Source organism: Panthera leo, chromosome F3 (assembly GCF_018350215.1).
Source record: "Panthera leo isolate Ple1 chromosome F3, P.leo_Ple1_pat1.1, whole genome shotgun sequence".
Taxonomy (NCBI): Eukaryota; Metazoa; Chordata; class Mammalia; order Carnivora; family Felidae; genus Panthera; species Panthera leo.
This window is the reverse complement of record NC_056696.1, coordinates 23,769,842-23,793,109: the sequence shown is the minus strand read 5'-3', so window position 1 is coordinate 23,793,109 and position 23,268 is coordinate 23,769,842. Positions and strand designations below refer to the sequence as shown.

At 38.0% G+C, this 23,268-nt stretch overlaps 1 protein-coding gene and 1 non-coding gene across 2 annotated transcripts in view; one reads left to right on the top strand and one right to left on the bottom strand.

Moving 5' to 3' along the window:
* Positions 1 to 23,268, bottom strand: part of NIBAN1 (niban apoptosis regulator 1) — a 151,122-nt gene that overhangs the window by 87,634 nt on the left and 40,220 nt on the right. The gene's annotated exons all lie outside the window — the stretch shown is intronic.
* TRNAM-CAU lies at positions 21,397 to 21,469 on the top strand. Its single transcript has one exon. It is a non-coding gene; the product is annotated as a tRNA-Met (tRNA).

The window sequence follows — 23,268 nt, the reverse complement described above, 5'->3', positions numbered from 1 at the left end:
AGAACTTTGCAACATGCCATATGTGCCTGTATCTCTCCCTCCCCTTCTGACGTCATCTTGAGAGTCTCTGCTGTCCCTAAGGACCATCCATCCAGTAACCAATAGAATTTTTCTTCATCTTACGTCAACAACCCATTGCCTTGGCTATAAACTCAGTCATCCTTCTAAATCCCTATATGACTACCATTCTACCTTATCCGGTTCTCCACTCCAGCTTGTTCTTCATTCCCCTCTACCTCCAGTCATCCAACTCCTACGCAGTAATCCCAGGGGCCACCATTTCAACTCTGCACACACATCATTCCATTCTTCCTTCGATCCTTGAGGTTCCACCTCATCTCACTGACCCACAGCCCTGGATAAAATCGACCAACTGTTTCTTCTAGTTCTGCTCCTATGTTTCTGGTTTAAATTTTTTGTGTGACTCAAAGCCTTATATAATTACTATGAGGTAGAGGAAAACACTTTAAGAGTCTAGAGACCTGAGCTTTGGTCCCAATTCCAGGGAGACAGAAATCAGCTGGATGTTCTCAGTCAAGTCCCTCATTCTCTCCAGGGTCCAGTGTCCCTAACTATAAAGGAAAGTACTCACTAGTTCATGCTTTTCTTGAAATCTACATGACATTGAAGTACAACCCTGGAAGTACAGCTGCCTTACAATAGTGACCAACAACTGCATTATGATGACTTAGCACCAGAAGAAAATGAAGCTTAGGATCAATCATGGGGGGAAGAGGGGTAGTTTGAGGACTCAAGATGGAGAAAGAGGAGCGTCAGGCACTAGAAATATTCTTGAACTTTTCCAACCTGTGCTTATTAGCTTTAGAGAGTAGGTTAAGTTGCAAAGGAGGGAAAGGAGAAAAAGAAATAGGGGAGAAAAGGCAAAGGAATATTCCCAGACAGATTAGAAATCCTCACCTTTCAAGGACTTGCTACAAAGTAGAGAAATAAACACAGGTCTCACTGGCTGTGCTTACAAGCTGTTAGTCCTTGGAATAAGATATTATCTTGAGATAAAAATTAATGTGATATAACAATTCCAAAATATTTTAAAATATTTTCATGTGAGCTTCGCATAATTTTTGTTTTCAAATTTGATATAGTCACAGAGAAATATTAAAATATACTGGCAAGATTTGTTTAGAGCTATTATGCATATAAAATTTCAAAAATAAGTGAAGAGTTCTAACCACCTAGATTGAGATACTCAATATGAGAACCTTGAATTCATAGCTGCCAACTTCTATACGCATGGAATTATAGCCCCAGACACCCATAGTGTATGAATACTCTTTCTATAGAGTATCCTACTTTAGATCAGGCATTTAGATCTACTCTGTATGAGGAAAGGGGGAGTTCTTCCTTATTCCCTCAATAAAATGACCTTTTTTGGTCATACTTATGGGCTTTAATAACTATTACTTGAAAGGTGTGTTGAGACCCACTAATAATAGGTTCTGTAGAAATGCAAATAAAAGCTCCTATAATTTGAATCAGCATGCTTTTGCTTGCTCTGTGAGTCTATGGTATTACTATTAATCAGTATTTGTATAATACTTTAATATACTTAGGCTTTATAATTATCTAATTGGTTAATATTTTTTTAGCTTTTATATAGTGCATAAGAAATAAAATTCTATATCCTTGTCTATAATTTTCTTACATAGGAGTGGGATATCTTTAGGAATTCCCACAATGAGAATGAGCCTCACCTCACCGAAACATAGAAACAATTAACAAAATCTGCCCTTTGGGTCCAAGTGACCACTATTTTGTCTCGCAGAAGGGCAGCCTGCTAATTTATGACACTAATTTTTGCACTCTTGCAAGCACTTGGATTTAAATGAAAGAAGGTGGATGCCATTTTATGATGAGCTCTACAAAGCTTTGAAACTTGATTTCCTGCCACATCACAAAGCCTCAGTCAAGGATGCCCTGCCTCTACTGAGGTGTTATGATGCCACCACTCCCTCCCAATGTATGAGAAAAAATGCTTCTGTGATTTGAGTACCAACACATCTTCCACCAGGCAGCATTTATAAAAAAGGGACTACAGCTTTCTATGGTAATTAACCTAACGACTGGTTCAAAATGTGAATGAAACAGCTAACTATCATAAGTTCTAGGGGGAAAAGAACCTCAAGTGATTCCCAAAATGTATCTCGATTTTAGATTAAGCCTATCTAAACCCAAACAAAGGAACACCTAAGTAGGGATCTTGACATTTAAATAAAAGCCTGGTGTTGGGGCAAAACACCACCGTGGTTAGGAAAATGGACTCTCGAGTCAGACAAACATGGCTTTGGGTGCCATCTCAGCTACTCAACAGCAGTGGGGCCTTACACAAGTTAACTCCCCTCCTCGTATAAAATGAAGACAGAGGAGCAATCTCATCGTGTTACTGAGAGCACACATGTACATGAGCAGGGGAGGGGCAGAGAGAGGAGGAGACACAGAATCTGAAGCAGGCTCCAGGCTCTGAGCTGTCAGCACAGAGCCTGATTCAGGGCTTGAACCCACAAACTGTGAGATCACGACCTGAGCCGAAGTCAGAGGCTTAACTGCCTGAGCCACCCAAGCGCCCCTGGATCTTGTCACTTCTATTCCCACAATATTTGTTGATCCACCCTGTTGCCCCCACCCAAACCAGTACAGCTTCAACACCATAAAAGTCTCTTAATCTGCATTATTAATCACAGCAGAAAAAAAACAAAACAAAACAAAAACAAAACAAAAAAAAAAAACAAAAAACCACCAAAAGCATACTAGCTCTCAGCTCCAAAAGAGGAACAAAAAAGTCAAAGCCAGAGTGGGAGTTGGGAATGCCAGTGCTGATACACAGAGCCTGGAGGATTATGGGAAGTAAGCCAAAGCTTGGTCAGTGTGGCCAAGACAGATTCTGGGGAGTGGCCAGAGTGAGTCCAGGGCTGACGGAGCAGAACATGAGAGGCTGAGTCCAAGCTGGCCACCATGGTTCCTCTCAAGAGAAAGCTAGCACAAGTTAACAAGGCCCAGACAGTAGGGTAGGAAATTGTCCTTCAGATCCAAGTCTTGCCCTTAATGCTCCCAGGGAACTCTTGAAAACCATAAGAGGCATTCCTCATAGTCATAGAGGTACAATCCTCTTGGTCCTGGTCTGACAAGTTTCATTTGACACGTTGCTACAAGATCATTGTCACTACCTTCATAAAAACTTCAACAGTTCCCCATTGCCCAGAATAGTAACCACTTAGCCCAGTACCAAAGGCCCTGTGATCTGGCCCCAATTGTCTTTATTTTCTACCTCTCCTACTCAAATGAAATCTCCTTGTCCCCTGTACACGCCTTCACCCCTCCTTTCTCCCGCCAAACGCCCTGCCAGTCACTTTCAGATCCTTCAAGCCCAGATGGAAATTCCAACCCTAACAGAGGCTTTTTTGGCTCTCCCCAGGTGGAAACAATCTCACCTTCGTTTGTGTTCTCCCAAAACTGTGCTCCACTTTGCTACAGCTGTTTAAATATAGCTTATCTCTCCTCCAAGGGTATATATTGTATTTATGTACTTAGCAAATATTTGTTGAATGAATGAAAGAATGGTTGAGTAAATATTTAAGAATAAAGCAAAGTACAATGCATCATAATCTTGAAACCCATGCCAATGTCCCCAGAAAGGAGAAAGGCCCAATTCTCAACTTGAATATTTGTTATTAAAACTATACACTTTCAAAGCTCAACTCATTTGTTTTTTCAAAAAAAAAGACTCTTACTGATTAACTCCTTTTCAAAAAAAATTTTTTAATGTTTATTCATTTTTGAGTGTGAAAGAGAGCACAAACAGGGGAGGGAGAGGGGGGCGGGGAGAGACACAGAGTCAGAAGCAGGCTCTGGGCTCTGAGCTGTCAGCACAGAGCCCGACAAGAGGCTCAAACTCATCAATCATGAGATCATGACCTGAGCCAAAGGCAGATGCTTAACTGACTGAGCCACCCAAGCGCCCCCTGATTAATTCCTTTTAAGCTTTTAGATGAATTTTGTCCATGAAATTAGATGTGGAGAATTATTTACGAACAAACACCTTCCTTAGTTTGTTTATTTTTCTTGACCAGTCTGTAATCATGGGAAGTATATAAGTGTCTAGGTAAAACTTACATGAAGTCTGAATTGATTTGTATATTTTTTTATTCTAGAAGTTTTTTTGCTAAACCTCCAGATCTGTAGTGATTCAACTTAAATCTAGTCTTTATCACTAGTTTTCTTTCTTGAAAGATACCGTTTATAGTGGATTATTTCTAGTTTTCCCATCATCTGCACTGTCAATACAACTATAATCTATTCTAAAATCTTCTCTGAAATATAGAGATTTATCCCTGCTTCAAATACTTTTAGAAAAACAGCTGATAGGTAGTGAAAGATATAAACAATCCAAACATTATTTTGCTATATTTCCTTCTAATATTTTTTATAATTATTTTTTAATAGTTTGAGAATATTATATTTTGTGCCCAGTTTTATTTACTTAACATTTCATCTTTGTTTTTTTCCCTATATTACCTTCCAAAAATCACTATTTTCAGATGTCACATTTTTATTGTTACTATGAAGAAGAAAAATACAAACATTTTTAGAAAATGGATTTATTTTAACAAAGTGGCTATTTCCTGAAAACCGGGCCAAATCCAGACATTAGAAGAGGATTAATTAAACCTTTGACACATTTTCATAAACGCTGTTGAGGTTTCTGGTGAAGATTAATTTGGGGGGGGGGGACACCTGGGTGGCTCAGTCAGTTAAGCATCCAACTTCAGCTCAGGTCATGTTCTCACGGTCTGTGGGTTCAAGCCCCGCGTCAGGCTCTGTGCTAGCTCAGAGCCTGGCTCCTGCCTCGGGTTCTGTGTCTCCCTTTCTCTCTCTCTGCCCCTTCCACACTAGCACTCTGTCTCTGTCTCTCAATAATGAATAAACATTACACACAAAAAAAGATTAATTTGGGGGAATAAGAGAAGTAGCTCTAAAAAATAAAGTATTTTAAATATTTATAAAATAGAGTATAATACTCACTATTGTTTTTCCCCCAGAGTTTCTTAAATTATAAAAGTTTAAAAGTCCTGATGAATTATAACATCAGTTATAGTCTCAGGCTTCTGAGCATCATCACTGTGCACCTTAGGGTGGAGAAATCAGAAATCCCAATTCACAATACAAAGGTGCAAAAATCTAATTACACAGAATAATGCCCAAGGACTCTCTCTTCCAGTAAATGCCTTAGAGAATGGGGATAAATTGGATTCTCCATAATTGAACTAAATGGTGTGTGTGTGTGTGTGTGTGTGTGTGTGTGTGTGTGTGTGTGTGCTTAAGCACAGTGATGTTTTTGAACAGATTCCAAAGGAAAAGTAAAAAATTCTTCATGGGCAGCCTTAATCCCATCAACTCTCTGAAATTTATCTGGCAGGAACTCTACTTTGTGTTAAAAACAAGAAATATATAAACCAACTTATGTTCTCTATGATTTACTTCAGATATTAATACCCAGAAGAGAAACATAGAACTCTCCCAAGAGCTTATATTAAATATTTCAAAATCATGCCAGGACCCTCTGGATAGAAAACAGACATGCTTAGGAATAAACAAAGAACAGTTTCCTCGTTTCCAAAACTCATAGAGATCCAAAACTCTGAGTTAGGCTTGCAATATACTTGCCTTTGCACTATTAAAGACCTTCAATTTTTTGCAATCCCTGTTCTAAAAATGGGCCCAGTATCTTTAATATGGCCACAAAGCTTGACCTGTTAAGAGCATTCCATGAATCTGCATGTACTTACAGATGCTATGTAAGGGCCAGACACCAACTCCAGTGGGTGAACAGTGTGAAAATTCAAAAAGGAAAACCTAACTAAAACAGAGTCAGGAGGTTTGGCAGGGGAACTCTCAAACCCTACCACTCTTCATTAATTGCAAATCCAATAGGAATAGATGGACTTAGCTGATGGATACTACTTTACTATCCCAACAGGAAGAAGAAAAGCTTTCCTCCTCCCCTAGCAATAGCCCCGCCAATGGGAGAAAGTCACAACTCAGCCAATGAAAAACCACTCTACTTCCACTCCCAGTTTACTCCAATGGATTTTTTGTTTATGACAGCCTTCCCAACTTCCTCTTTACCTCTATAAAAAAGTGTTCCTCTCCCCTTTGTTCAGTGGATTTGCTTATGATTTTGCCATAGTTTGCTTGTCCCAGATTGCAATTCTCTGCTATTCCTGAATAAAACCCATCTTTTTCTGGTAAAATAACTGGCAGGTTTATTTTGAAGGTTAACAGCAGAAATAAGAACAATGTTTTCTACAAATGACCACAGCACCGAAATAAATTAAGGTGCCCATCTATACTAGGGATTTAGTAGAACAATACGCTCACAGGTTAATAAAAGTAAGAGAAATGGAGGAGACACCAAGAAAGGGAAAAACACTACCGTGCTATACATTCCAATGCCCATTACCTTATCCAAGGGAAAATTTAAAATCCCTGTGGTCAGCTATTCCAGTGAACAGCTTTCTAGAACTTTGAGACCTTAAGTCTGCCCTCCTCTTTTTTTAGAGGAAGAAATTATAATAGTATTGTTGGAAGATAGATATGTATATAAATATACCTGCATTTTTATGTACGCATTTTTCTTTAGCCATAATTAGATGAAAGCTAACTTTAAATTTCATTTCATTTGGAAAAACGTGCTTGGAAATTTTCAAGATTATTTTGCCATTACCTCACAGCATGCTTCCAATTTTCCCATGACACATCTGATGAGAATAAATCTTGTTTATTTTGCCACTTCTCTAAGCTGTCTAATGTCCCCAAAGGAAGCTGCAGATTGGCTGTCTTTTTCTTCATAAATATGAGAGGAAAGTGTGTGAAAAATAAAATTAAACCCATCTGACACAGCTACTTTTTCAGAAAGCATCACAAGAAGTATGAATTCAGAAGGAATCATGGTTGCCCATTAGACAGCCTTTTTTGGTTTTGAAGAAATACATAGCTGAAATTCACAAACTGAAATGAGATTTCCTTTGCTCCTTTTGAGTCTAATTATAGTTATTAAAATTTTTTGCACATATTTTATCAGAGGCTCTCAGATTATTCCAGAATCCTGAAAATATTCTTTGCTTTGAGATTGCGACCGTATAAATGAACACAATATGCACATTAAAAGAAATCAGGCCAGACTTAAAATAAACCAGGCAACAAGCCTAGGAATTTTACTAAGTGATTCCCCTTCCAACACAATAGGTCCTGGTGTCTCTTCCAGGTTTCTCTTTATTTTCCTAATTATATTCTTTTTTTCTTTCATTCCATTTTTCTTTTCCTCACACAGAAGTATATTTGCTTGAAATGCTTTCCACTATAGTTTCTACTTCTCTCTCAAGAATCTATACCATTCGTGTAAAAAAAAGTGCATTTTTTAGAGAACTGTATTTGGGGCTCAGATACGTGTTTTGTTAGTCTGGGTATATGGGTAACGATAAGTAGGAGTGACTTGGCTAGGAAAATGAAAGATGATAATGCTAGGCTTAGGAAGGTGCAGGTAGAACTTCATAAACCAGTTAACATTTCTGTAGGCTAGCTAACTTTCTGAGACTATTTACAAGGCAGATAAAGTACTCATTAGTGAAAATTATTTTAGCATGCTCTAACTTATCCTCACAAGAATTTAAGAACTGCCAAAATGGTTCTCATTCCTATCCACTTAATTCAGTCAGGCACTGTGTCCTCTGAATACAATTTTCTTGATAACAACCCAAGTATCTCCAATAATAAAGTCAGATCTAGCACAGTCTAAAATACAGCTCATCACATGCTTTTTTGACAATCTGTTGCCAGCAAAATAGTTAATCACTAAATTAAAATATTCTTGTGTAATGTACATTAGTGAAAAATTATCCAAAGCGATTATATGTGATGCTCTAAAAAAGGAGACAGAAAAAGGCCCATTAACTCTCTAATAGAAATAACTATTTAGATAGCATCAAGTTTGGGGCGCCTGGGTGGCGCAGTCGGTTAAGCCTCCGACTTCAGCCAGGTCACGATCTCGCGGTCCGTGAGTTCGAGCCCCGCGTCGGGCTCTGGGCTGATGGCTCGGAGCCTGGAGCCTGTTTCCGATTCTGTGTCTCCCTCTCTCTCTGCCCCTCCCCCGTTCATGCTCTGTCTCTCTCTGTCCCAAAAATAAATAAAAAACATTGAAAAAAAAAATTTAGATAGCATCAAGTTCTATGGAAACCCCATTTTTTCTATGGAAATTGCTCTTCTATAAAGTGATTTTACATGGTCCTTAACAAATGTCCTGAAACCTTCTAAGTTTAGCTCTGTTTGGAGTCCAGTCCTCACAGGTGAGATTCATTTACTCTAAACTAGTCATTACAGGCACCAAGGAAATTAAATATGAAAAAGAACTATAAATAACTGGGACTGCCTTCCACAATATCCCTAAGAAAGCAACTTGACTTCATCTGGACGGTAGCACAGATCTGCCAATGCCAATCACATTCCAACTTCCACATATTAATGGAAAGATCAAAGTTACAGACCTCCAGAGCTAGGTGGGATCATAATAATAAATTCCAATGTCCTCCTATTTTCAGATCAAGAAATTAATTGTCCCGTGGTCATAAAACTACTTAGTAACAGAACATTTGTAAAATGTTTTTTTAAATCAATGTCAATTTTGGGGGGCACCTGGATGGCTCAGTCTAAGCATCTGACTTTGGCTCAAGTCATGATCTCACGGGTCGTGAGTTCAAGCCCCGCGTTGGGCTCTCTGCTGACAGCTCAGAGTCTGGAGCCTGCTTTGGATTCTGTGTCTCCCTCTCTCTCTAACCCTCCCCTGCTCACCTCTCTTTCTCTCTCAAAAATAAATAAACATTAAAAAAAGTTTTTTAAATAAATCAATGTCAATTTTTAAAAATGTTTTATTTTATATTTGAGAGACAGAGAGATAGTGCAGAGGAGGGGCAGAGAGACAGAAACAGAATCTGAAGCAAGTCCCAGGCTCCAAGCTGTCAGCATAGAGCCTGATGTGGGGCTCAAACTCATAAGTAGTGAGATCATGACCTGAGCCAAAGTCAAACGCTTAACCAACTGAGCCACCCAGGCACCCCAGTCAGTGTCAGTGCTTTTAGCAGAGTTTTTCTTTCTACAAAATACTACATTGATTTTTATAGAAGAATTCAAGCACTCCTTTTTTTATTAATGGAGGAATGTAAATAATCTTTGGTAATAAAAACCATATTGTCAGGAAGCCTTGTGAAATGATCTTAAATTTGAGTAGAAAGATTTTTGTTATGGCCAATTTTGTGTGTCAACTTTACTGAGCCATGGGGTGCCCAGATACTCTGGATGTGTCGGTGAGGGTGTTTCTGGATGAGGTTAATATTTGAATAGGTAAATAAAAAATGAAGATTGCCAACGCCAATGTTGGGTGGACCTCATCCAATCAGTTGAAAGCCTGAATAAAACAAAAAGGTTGAGCAAAAGGGAATTTCCTTCTTTCTAGCTTCCCTGAGCTGGGACATTGTTTTTTTTCTTGCCTTTCAACTTGGACTGAAACATTGTCTCTTCCTGGGCTTCTAGCATGCTGGCTTTCATAGTGGAGCTAGCCTTCAGCTCTTCTGGGTCTCCACCTTGCTGACCTCAGATCTTGGGACTCATCAGCCTCCATAATCCCATGAGCCAATTCCTTTCTTTATTTTTATTTTATTTTTTTTTCCAAATTCCTTATTTAAAAAAATATCTCTCTCTTTCTTCTGTTGGTTCTGTTTCTCTGGAGAACCCTGACTAATACAGATATAACCAACCAAATACATTATTGAGTCCCAAAACAATTACTAATTTATTTCATTTAATCTATACATATTAAACCGTTGGGTCAGTAACAAATTAAAAGCAATGCAAATGTCTAGTGCTTCAATATAATGAGTTCTAAATTTATCAGTACAATCAGCATGCCAATGTCTTTCAGAATACATTCGGAAATACATGGAATCTGTATTTAAAACATTCCATTAAATGATTTATGAAGGACAGTAAAAGCATTTGGCTCAGATACATCTCAATTGGCAGAAGTTGCCAGCAAGAAGGCAGAGACCCAGCAAGGCTCTGGGCACAGGGGAAACAAATTGACCTTAACTGAGCACCCCTTAATCTCATTCAGGTGTTCCAATTAAATGGCATCACTGTTTCAATTAAAGCTACAGTCTTTGCTGACTAATAACATAAGGCTCCCTGGGAAATGCACTAATTAGGTAGATTTTCTTATTTACTGATTAAGAATGTGTTTTGTACCAAATCAAGGTTAAAAGGTACTGCTGTGAACCAGGCCTATCATCCACATGATATTTGAAATGTCTTCAACAAAGTTTTTCTGCCCTCTTCTCTGTTTCCTACTTTATATGAGTCAAGAGGTGAGATGTGTTGCCACTAATAAGAAGGTTGTGCCTATGTCTGTGTTTTCTTTAATTATGAACAATTTCAAGCATATAGAACATAAAGTGAAGAATATATATTCCTACCATCCAGCTAAACAAAATCTTAACATATACCATATTTGCTAACAAAAGATTAAACAAAACATTACAGCCACATTTGTAGCCCCCTCTACCCTGCCCCACAACATGACTAGGCACCACTATACTCAAAGCGGTATTTATTCCTATAAGTCATTTTAGATTCTTACAACATAGGTAAATATCAATACATATATCCATGTATAACTAATAGCATTGTTATGCATATTTTCTGACAACTTTGCCTGTCATTCTGCAGCTTGCTTAAGGCAGATAGGTAGATCACGTATATGTCATGTATATGTATATCATGTATATGTGTGATATGTATTTCTAGTGTATTCATTTTAACGGATATCTTTACTTCTAACACATCTCACAATTTATCTGTCTCCTTGTTAATGGGCCTCTCACTTATTTCCTCTTTTGCTCTTCTAATCAATGCTGTTGTGAATGTATATGGGTCATAAGCATTAGTTTCTCTAGAGTGTATGTATAGAATATTGGGGCAAAGTGCGAGCATCTTCATCTGCACTTGATATTGCCAAATTTCTCTCTGGGGGACGGCGGGGGGCGGGGGGGGGGGGTGGTAAGCTGTGTAATTCACACCCTACCAGCAGAGTATAAGAACTTCCTTCCTCCCACATCTTTAGAAACTCTAAGTATTGTCCCACTTATACATTTTTGTCTATTTTGATCTGTAGAAAATGGTACCTTAATTTACATTTATCAAAGTAATAGTGAGTTGAGCACTTTTCCATATATTTATTGGCCAGTCAGGTTTCTTATTCTATGAATTCACATCCTTTCTCCATACATCTTCTTCTTACTGATATATAGGCATTATCTGTCAATTTTAGGTATGAATCCTTCTCAGATAAAAACATTTCTGTTGTCTTTTCCCCATCTGTGGCTTGTCTTTTCCCTTGGATTACAGTGTTGAAGAACAGCTTTAAAGTTTAATGAAGTCAGATGTAACTATCTTATTCTCTCTGGTTTGTGTTTTTAGTGTCTGGTTTAGGAAATCCTTCCTTGCTATTGTCTTCATAATGATATTCTCCCTCATGTTCTTCTAAAAGGACATTAGCACAGGCTTTTTACAACCTGGAATTAATTTCTGTGTGGACTATGAGCCATGAATCCATCCTTTACCCTACAGATAACTAATTATTCCAGCAATATTTATTTTGCATTTCTTCCAACATGTGCCTATTTCTGATACATTCCAAGTTTGCATATTTGAATAGGTTGCTTTTGAGCTCTCTAGTCTATTCCATTTGGTCTATTGTCTATCCCTGTGCTATTGGTACCATACTGTCTTAATTATTATAGTGTTAATAGGAATTTCTGGGGGCACTTGGGTGTCTCAGTTGGCTAAGCATCTGACTTCAACTCAGGTCACAATCTCACGCTTCGTGAGTTCGAGCCCCATGTTGGGCTCTGTGCTGACAGCTCAGACCCTGGAGCCCGCTTCAGATTCTGTGTTTCCCTCTCTCTCTGCTCCTCCCCCACTCTATCTCTCAAAGATAAATAAACATTTAAAAAAATAAGAATTTCTGCCATCAGGAGTGTAAAGTCTTCCCACTTGGTTCTTCTTCAAATTGTCTTAGATATTCTTTAGCCAATGCTCTTCCATAAAGTGAATTATGTCAAGTCCCACAGAAAAACAATGTCAGGATTTTGATTGGAAAAACAGTGAATCCGTGATTATTATGAGGCCGATAGTTTTATGATATAATCTTCCCATCTAAGATTGCTGCTAGCCCAGACAGCATTTACGTGCAAACTAGGAAAAGCTACCCTTTCCTACAGCCAGCCTCACATGAGAGAAGAATGCAGCACAGGCTTGTTTTGACCTCTGCTAACCCTTCTTTAGTTAGGAGCCTCCTGCTATGAACATCCTGAGTCATTGTAGACAGGAGCCCTGTTCTCATTCATTAGCATGGCATATCTCTTCATTTAGTCAAGCCTTCTTTAATGCTCTTTGATGACATTTTGTCATTTTTATTCATGAAGATTTTTGCACATATTTGTTGATTTATTCCTAAACCCAATTTCATATGGATTTGTCTTGTTCTTATGAATGGAATCTTTTTTCTTTTACATTTTTAATTGGTTATTACCAGCTCTTAACTTCGATATGTTTGTCTTATACCCAGAAACTTTATTTTTTTATATATGAAATTTATTGTCAAATTGGTTTCCATACAACACCCAGTGCTCATCCCAACAGGTGCCCTCTTCAATGTCCATCACCCACTTTCTCCTCTCTCCCACCCCCATCAACCCTCAGTTTGTTCTCAGTTTTTAAGAGTCCCTTATGGTTTGGCTCCCTCCCTCTCTAACTTTTTTTTTCCTTCCCCTCCCCCATGGTCTTCTGTTAAGTTTCTCAGGATCCACATAAGAGTGAAAACATATGGTATCTGTTTTTCTCTGTATGACTTATTTCACTTAGATAACACTCTCCAGTTCCACCCACGTTGCTACAAAAGGCCAGATTTCATTCTTTCTCATTGCCACGTAGTATTCCATTGTGTACATAAACCACAATTTCTTTATCCATTCATCAGTTGATGGACATTTAGGCTCTTTCCATAATTTGGCTATTGTTGAAAGTGCTGCTATAAACATTGGGGTACAAGTGCCCCTATGCATCAGTACTCCTGTACCCCTTGGGTAAATTCCTAGCAGTGCTATTGCTGGGTCATAGAGTAGATCTATTTTTAATTTTTTGAGGAACCTCCACACTGTTTTATACCCAGAAACTTAAAAGAAAAAAAAACTCTTTAAATTAATTTATCTTTAAATTATCTTGGATTTTCTATGTACTCAATCATATCTTCTGCAACAAAGTTTAAAATTCCTCATTATACCATGCAATTGCCATTCTAGAGTTTATTAAGTCCCAACATGAAGGCACGTTTTAATTACATGTGAGAATTAAATCAAATGGGTTATTTCAGTTTAGAAAAAGACTTTAGATTCCTAGTTAACAGATCTAGAAAATATATGGATAGAGTAAATTGATTTTGTTTGCCATTTTTGCCCCCAACTATAATTAGTCCATTATTAAATAAAAACATCAAGATTTGTGTTTCATTAAGGATTCATTAAATTAGTGTGGTTCAGCTTGAGTTTCTGTACCTTTTATCAAAAGCCTTCCTTTTAAAACAATTTTTGTAGTCACTGCAACATATTCTTTTTTAAAATTAAGGGATCTAGAAAAATAGAAAATTCTATTCCCTACCTCAGACCCACTGAATGAGAATGTACTAAGACTGAATGGAAATCCTGTCTTCTCAATATATTCTTCCAGTTGAGTCTTATGATCAGGACAGTTTGGTATTTAATAGCATCCCTGCAGGCGTCCCAACAGTGTAGAAGAGAGAGCAAAGCTGTCTGTTTGGCTCCACTACAAACAAATGAGCTCCAGACTGGGCTGGACTCAGCACTATTTAGCAAGCCTTTTCTCATGCTCGGTGACTGCCTTGTCCACTCTCCAAAGCAACTACTGCACCTTCATCAGTATCCTCAGGCTCCCTTCCCCGCTCTCCCTTTACTCCCAGAAGACTTCCTCTTTCCAGAAAATAAAGATAAACCTTAATTCTCTCCTATCCATTCTCAAGTTCATCCCTTGTCCACTATACTTTTCCTTTTTCCAGCCTGTCTCAAAAGGAAGACATCCCAATCCACTTCCTCCAAACGCTTACCCCATCAATGATGTACCTTTTCTTGGATTGTCATTATCTTCCTTTTCACTGGGTTTTACTTCAAGCCCCAAAATGTGCTCAAGTTCTGAAGGAAAAAAAAGTACTCACCTACCTCTCAGGCAATTGCGCTCTTTTTTTCCCTTCACCATCAAACCTCTTGAACAGTATTCCAGATTCCTCACCTCCTATATGCTTCTTAATCAGCCACTCTTTCTGGAAACACAATCCCACTGCACAGGCTGTATACACCCCAATGATTCTCACATGTGTGTCTGCGATCCCAACCTCTGCTACATTCTGTCACAGATTTCCTACTGTCTATTGCTATATAACTCCATAGCTCATTGAAAGTGCGTTTCTTGTCCCTGACTCCTAAGAGCCTAGAAAGGTCAGTACCAGGCACATAGTATGCCTTGATAAATATCTGTTAGATTGACACTGTAATATTAGCAATATTAGTTCTATACTGGATGCATTTTCCCTGCCCATCTTCTCAATCTCTACCACCTGTTCTTAGTCTCTTCCCAGGACTAAGGGGAAAGCAGATGGGAAATTAGTTTGCCAAACAAATAGAACATTTATACCAACATTTAAACCTGTAAGTACCTTTATAATTCTTTAGAAAACTCTATTCCAAAACTGTTTCTTTCATACTATGAGTTTATTTTCCCCTCATCAGGGGACCAGATAGGCTTTCAATAAATAATAATTTGTCAGAAAGCAATATATTTAGCTATATACTGATTAAGTATGAGACAAATTGCAAAAAAAATTAAATAAATAGGTAATCTTAAGCGTTTAGATATCTGGTACAGGGGCACCTGGCTGGCTCAGTCAGTAGAGCATGCAACTCTTGATCTCAGGGTTGTGAGTTCAAGCCCATGTTGAGCATGAAAGCTACTGAAAGAAAGAAAGAAAGAAAGAAATCCTACAAATAGATAATAGAAACCTAGTACAAATTGGACTGTCCTCATCTGTTGATGAATCAAACTAACCTCGCAGCAGCCTGAGGCTCACAGCAGGAACACTTTATTCCTTTTCTCTAAATCCAATCTGAGCTTTACTGTTCCACTGGGAGCAAATCATCAAAACTATACATTTACAAAGAAAGTTGTAAGGTAAACATATAGATTAAGACCATGCTTACATGTCACAAAAATAATTGGTTGATTTAATCCAACTCAGCATGAAGGGGGAAAGAATTGAGTTTAAACAGCGTGAATATTGGAAATTTGTTACCTATTAGAAAAACAAAAGGTTCAAATTTATGCTGGAAATAATTTTAAAAGAAAGACCATTAAGAAGAAAATTAGTGAGATATTTTGTCATCTGTTTTCCTGTTTTCTGTGCAGGGTGTCGGTGGTGCTTGGACTTGTCTATATTTGGGTAATGGCAGCAGGTGAGGTGTACAAAGCAGCTGCCTTTGAACTTCCTGGGGGGGGGCAGTGGAAGACATTCTGTAAACATCCTAGGTAATGAGCATAAAATATATCTGAATACACAATGCCTTCTATGAGTCACAGGTTCTTTAATAATCTTTAGATAAACAAATAAATAAAACAAACATTAAACAATAACCAAAAAACAATTTTTTAAACCACACATACTCAAAAATAATCTCCAGATGGAAGGAAATTCCCTTAGGAAGGAAAAATGAAAAGTTTTGTCTCAGTTATGCAGGACTAGAAAGAAAAGAATATATACACATATATATATATCACATATATCTTATATATACCATATATAGTTATTTTCATATACATATATATACATATACACACACACACACACACATATATATATATATATATATATATATATATATATATATATATATTATGGTTTTAAATAAATAAGACCTGCCAACCAAAGCCAGGAAAATGAATGGACAGGAAATGAGGCAAACTTGAAAGAGGAAGTGGTTTTGAGCCGTCAACAAGAGGGGATTGAAGAGTAGGAAACCCACAAGATGGGTAAAAATGGAAAATCAAGGGCTTTATCTTAAGAAAGAAACTCAGCCCATGACTAGATTATCACAAAGATGCATAACTCAACCAATTAGTCGTTTATGGCTATTTAAAGAGACTGAGAAGATAATCAAGAGAGAACAAAAAGAAAGAAGTTGTATTTCCCCTCAAAATACTTGTAAATCATTAAATCATTAAAAATATAAAGGGAACATTTTTTTTATTTTTTATTTTTTTCTTAATTTTCAGGTTTGAAATAGAGTGTGAGCAGGGGAGGGGCAGAGAGAGAGGGAGACACAGAATCCAAAGCAGGCTCCAGGCCCTGAGCTGTTAGCACTGAGCCCGACACAGGGCTTGAACTCACAAACTATGAGATCATGACCTGAGCCGAAGTCAGATGCCCAACTGACTGAGCCACCCAGGAGCCCCTAAAGGGAAACAATTTAAATGTAAAATAAGAATATCTTTCTTTTGATTATATAACCATCTGGGATTTTTAAAAATTCAGTACTTTGACCTTAGATATCTGAATTGTTATAAAACTTGGTAGTTTATCTGCTACTTTGAAGTTATATAAAAGTTGAAGCAAGTAAAAATTTTCTTCCATAAAAAAGTAATGTATTTTCTGATCTTAGAAATAAAGTATGGCATATTTTAAGTTGAATGCAAACATTAAAATATATTTGTGAAAGGAAACTAACATAGCATGTAAAAATGCACATCATAAAAGTAAGCAACACCAACAGAAAAGTGAACATAGACTTTTATAGAGAGATCACAAAGAAGTTAAAGAAACAAAACCAGATGGGCAGAGAAAAAAAGACTGGAAGGACCTATATTAAAACAGTAACAGTGGTTACCATTGAATAATAGGCCCATGGATGAAATTTTTCCCTTCTATTTTTATAAAGGGCTATGCTTTGTAGACATACTGTATTTTTAAATGGGTAATAGAGAAACTTTCTCCAGAGAAACAGCACAGACAAATAATAACCTGCTTAGGAAAGGTTTAAAAACCCTGGGTAGAAAGTACACAACTACACATATAAAACCATTCTGCATTATTAAACTCGTATTTAAAAATCAAGGCAAATAGGTGTCCCATTAACTGCCAGAGCATGGCATAATCAATCCAGTCATTTTAAGAGTAGTAGTAATCAATAGTAATCCCTGGAAAAGCATCAATTCTGCCATCATTTTCGAGAACATTCAGACAGTTGAAATAAGCAATTGATTTAGCTCAACTATAACTCTGTGCTTGGGTTATTTTAAACATGTAGTCCCAATTTTAAAAAACCAGTAATTACATAAAAATACCAATTTTGGCTTAATTATTTTTCTCATTTTTTTTGCTTCTATATTACAATTTTAACACATGATTCTGTCAAAATATATTACATGTTTATTATGTGCACACAATTGTAATAAATGAATTGATGCAGGTCAAAGTAGAAAAAGGAACAGGCCCCCCCACTCTCCATCCTCACTGATTACCTTCTTCACTCCCTTATTTTCCCCAGGCCCTCGCTGCTGTCCCACTCCACCTGCACACGTACAAGTAACTGTCACTGTGGAAAGATCTCACACATACTGGGAAGTATAATAAGCATGTAAAATACAATGACACAAAATCATTTCCTTAACAGTTCAGTGTAATGTAATTTCTGCTCCCAACTATGACCTTGGTGTCATGGGTTGTCTATAGAAAGTCCCCTCCTTGGAATTCTAGTGAGTCCTTTCTAAATCCCAAAATACTTTACTCTTTTAATCAGTGTTACTAAAGCATAATTTGCACGCAATAAAATTCACTAATTTCAAGAGTACAATTCAATGAGTTTTGACAAATGTTTATAATTGTACAACCACACTTGATCATGATATAAAATACAAAATATTTTTAGCATTCCAAAAACCCAATTAAAAAAAAGTCAGGCTATCTAACAAATAATTACTTTTATCCCCTTTTAAATATTCAACTACCCTAAAATCATAATATTTAAAATGTTTCTGGGCACCTGGGTGGCTCAGTTGGTTGAGCATCTTACTCCTGATTTCAGCTCAGGTCATGATCTCTCATGAGTTCCAGCCCCACACTGCACTCTGCATTGACAGTGTGGAGACTTTTTGAGATTCTCTCTCTCCCTTTCTCTCTGCCCTTCCCCCACTCATTCTCTAAACAAACAAACAAACAAACAAACTTTAAAAACAAACTAACAGGGGTGCCTGGGTAGCTCAGTCGGTTAAGCATCTAACTTCGGCTAAGGTCATGATCTCGAGGTTTGTGAATTCAAGCCCCACATAAGGCTCTCTGCTGTCAGAGCACAGAGCCCACTTCAGATCCTCTGTCTCTGTCTCTCTCTGCCCCTCCCCTGCTCTCTCTCTCTCTCTTTCTCAAAAAACAAAAAAACATTTAACAAACAAACAAAATATATGTCAGTTCCATGAATGCTTAGTCAAAAGTGTTAAAGAGTATACCTGTTAGATTAGATTATCACGAGATGCCAATAGGAAGATTTGTCTCATTTGTACTGAGCATTGTGTTTGGTGTTTAAAACACCATCACTTTTCATCTTCTAACTAGCTGTGAGACCACACCCAGCAGATGAGAGCAGAAGCAAACCTCCAGAGATAGCAATAGGAGTAATATTTAAAAAACAGGAATCAAGAACTCTTCCAACCCCAAGAGAAGTCCAGGGAACATCCACAGGATCCGTACACCCAGGTCCCGCTGAAGTTGTCCACTTTCATGCTCAGTGACCAAAGCCACAGCTCTATCTCTCTTACACTTCGTCTCCTGCAGACTTTTCAGGACTATCCAGTTTTCTGGGCCTTTCCTTATCCTCTTTCACAATGTCCTGCTCAGTGTTTGTGTTTTTGTTTTTTAACCAGTAAGTGGCTGGAGGAAAAGGGGTAGGGTAAAAATCAAATATATCCGTGTTTCAAATGATCCGCAATGAAATAAGAGTCTTCAGAGATGAAGTTCTAGACAGACTACTGAGAGGAAAGTTTGAGTTGCATTCAATTTAGAGTCAAGGCTGCCAAAATATAGATGTATCTATCAACCTTCCTCCTGGAAGATAAAACAACTGACAGTTTGATTTCTCTTGGCAGGTTTCCCACATCTCTGTTTGTGGGGATGTACTCTGCAGTATGGGGATGCCTGAAATGAGCGTGCTCAAAGTGATAAGAATGAAACTGACTCAGGGGGGGTAAGTTATGTGATTTCAACACAGGTTTTCCTGTATGTACACGGAAAGACATGCTCTACTAAATGAGGACCGGCAAGAAGTCAATCAGACAAGAAAAGCACAAAACCATCCATTGAATAAACTCCTAACTGGTGCATATTATGGGTGGAAGGGAGCAAGGGCAAATTAGGCGTATGATACCTCTACACATAAATATACAGGTACCAACTTGGGAAACAAAGTTTAAGGGTATGGATGCTCAGGGCTTCAGCCTCCCTCCTGGCAGAGCTGTTTGGTAAGAGGAATGTGGTCACCAAATGTCCACGATGGTTTTAGGACATATGTTAACGCACATAAGCAAAACAGAACCATAAGGGGATGTGACTCAACTAATTTAGTCTTTAGTGATAGATGCAATACTTCAGCAAGAGGTAAGAAGGTCTCTGGCCACGTTTTGATGCAAATGTGCTTCCTTGCTCCTCAAATGCACATTTTCTCCACATTTTAACAATTCTACATTGGGAGTGTGTCTTATAATCAATGGGGTCTTACAATTGTCTGCCATGAAGTTGCTATTATGACCTGGTTCCACGAGCATGAACTTGGTCACAGCCATTCATTTTGCAGTCGCCATAACTGGGCTTTGTTTTATAGCTAGTGTTGGATTTCATTGCCATTTTTATATGTCTTTAAAAGATTATACTGATTCAACATCAAAACAAAAACTATCGTGTAAATAGAAAGGCAGGCGAATGGGGTTGCAGGATAAATTTAACATTAATGGAATAAATATTTAACTTTGGAAAAATAACCACAATTCCCTCTTTGATTGCAAAGCAACAGTTAACGGTTGTATGGGATCTAAACAAGAGATAGGGGAGGTTGAGTTGCATTTTGTTACAAAGATCCATGAAAAGTACTGTCTACCACATGCCAAGCAGTACAAGTGAAAGCAGGCAAAAGGGCCAGATACCTCGGAAGAGATGCAAGAAACGTCAAAGCAATGATAAGCCAGGATGGTCAATTCAGGTGTAATGCAGGATGATTGTTAAACACCGTTGGCAGCACTTTTTTTCTTAATGGTACATATGACCTTATAATTGAGGTCATATGCAAGTCAGTGAAATACCACAGTCAAGTTTGTCTTCAGCACCCTTCTCTCCAGATAGCTCAATACACTTCCCAGGTGATTCTGCCTCTTAGTATCACCTCCCTCAGGAATACTAATATTTGAAATACAATACCTAATTATAAAATGAAATATGGACAACACTGCTTCAAAACCCTAAAACTGTTTTTGCATTATTCCTTCAAATAATCCAGCATATGGAAAATCATAGGTTCAAATACACTTGACCACTTTATTGGTGGCTACAGATCGCCAATTTCATCCAAAAATCATGAATTCTTTCCTCTTGCATATTTGGCTTCTTTGACTTGAATTTTATGATTTGTCTTTCAAGAGTCTTGAAAGCTATTAATGTTTGGTATAGGATTTAAGAAAGACAGAGTCTGGGCATAATCAAAGAAAAACTTATCTGCCTCTCTATTCCTTCTTAGCACCAGTCTCTTTATATCTGTTTTCTCTAGCATATAGAAAAGGCATCTCTTTATTCATGCCAAGGACTGCCCAAACCCTTCCAACAAAAGTAGAAACACATCAGATGGCAATTACAATGGAAAACTCTCAATAACCCAGAAAACATGACAAAAATGCTGTCCAAAATTTGTTTGGACATAGAGGAATTTTATTTATTTGTTTGTTTATTTTATTTTATTTTATTTTATTTTGAGAGACAGAGAGAGTGGGGCAGGGGCAAAGAGAGAGGGAGAGAGAATCCCAAGCAGGCTCCAGACTATCAGGGCAGAGTCCAATGCAGGGCTTGATCTCATGAACTGAATCGTGAGATCATTTCCTGAGTCAAAATCAGGTCAGACACTTAACTGAGTCACCCACGTGCCCCTACACAGGGGAATTTTAAAAAGTAACTAGACTGGAAATGCCTGGCTGGTTCAGTTGGTAGAGCATGTGACTCATGATCTCAGGGTCGTGAGTTTGAGCCCCACATTGGGCATGAAGCCTACTTAAAAAAAACAAAAGTAACTAGACTGAATTAAATACAAACTGCCAAGTTTAACACTGAAAACCCTTCCAATACCCATGAAATATTCCCAGCTTACATTTTACTCTTACTTCTACTACTTCCCTACATTCCCGTCAAACTATTGTTCTGCCACCATGACCAGTACCTTCCCATGTCCCTCTACCTAGAATGCCCTTTCTCCAAGTCCATTTCAACCCTTCAGAATCCTAACAATCCTTCGAAGTCCATTAATTCAATGGATATTAAACACAGTCTATGTACACAATACTAAGGATAAAAAAAGTAATTTGGAAGGTTCCTGCCCTGAGGAATCACCAGTCTGACCTATCTTAAATATATCTTCTGCAAAGCCCCATTAGATCCCCTCAAATACCTGTGATCTCTCTTTCCTGTAAATCTTCTTCTCTTGTATTATTTCAACTAAAGAATCTTGTACTAATCTCCCACTATATACCAGAGATAATATTGGGCACATTTGCATACATTTACATTACATAACCCATACAAGAGCTTCACCAAGTAGAGTCTCCATAGACCCACCAGGCACATAAGAAAACTAATGCTCATAAATTCACATTCATGGCAAGTGTCCTGTTCAGCATCAGAATCAAGGTCTATTGGTTTTTGTATCCAGGGCTCTTTACATCAACATTTCAACAGCATTTATGTGATTCTATTGTTTGTGTGATCATTTTGCCTTTTTTTTTAATGTTTATTTATTTTGAGACAGAGGGAGACAGAGCGTGAGTGGGGGAGGGGCAGAGAGAGAGGGAGACACAAAAACCGAAGCAGGCTCCAGGCTCTGAGCTGTCAGCACAGAGCCTGATGCAGTGCTCAAACCCACAAACTGTGAGATCATGATCTGAGCCAAAGTTGGACGCTCAACCAACTGAGCCACCCAGGCGCCCCCATTTTGCCCTCTTAATGACAATATTTTATTTTTATTTATTGTCTATTCTTTATTTTCTATTTTTCATTTTTATTTATTCCTGTTTTAATAAGAATCGAAACTAATTCTAATGTATAGTTTGAACACCAACTATATGAAATATCTGGCTTAGAGCAAGTGCTCGAAACTTGTTTACAAAAAAAATGTGTTCCAAGTATTCTGGTGAACGCCAGCCAATGCTGGTCATAATGATGCAGAGATGAGGGTCTAAGAGCAGCCTCCTCCCCGACATTGTGAGAAGTGGGGACATTGAGAACTCACTGGTCCATGAAAGGGTAAACAATCTATGTTGACCTGATTGCGACTGAGGCCTAAAGTAAGCAACACGCTGGTAATGTATTAAAAGAAAAAACATGAAAAAGAGAAGTTTGCAAGAATTCAGACTGGTCTGATCATGCTCTGTTCACAAATGCTGGGTGAGATGTAAGTACCTAGGACCAGAGAAAGCCTAGGTAGGTAAATTGCAAAGTCCGAATCCAAGGATTCCAAATTAGTCAAGAGCTAAGGTTGTTTTTTAAGCTTTGACTGGGACCTGGGATCCAGAAAGAAAAACATTCCTCCTTCTCTAGGAACTTATGTAGCTGAGAGAGAGCTCAGCTCGCGTCTTGAAGAAGAAGAAGCTACACAGAGAGAAAGGCTACAGGCTCACGGTTGAAAGCAAACACAGACTAACCAGAGAGACATAGGATTTCAGAGTTGGAAGGAATCACAGCTATTTCCTAATCAAACCTACTCTTGTGATAGACACAAAAACAGGGGAGTTGAATCTATTTAAAGGTTACACTTAGGCTAAGCTAATTCAATAACGTGAGCTTGCCCA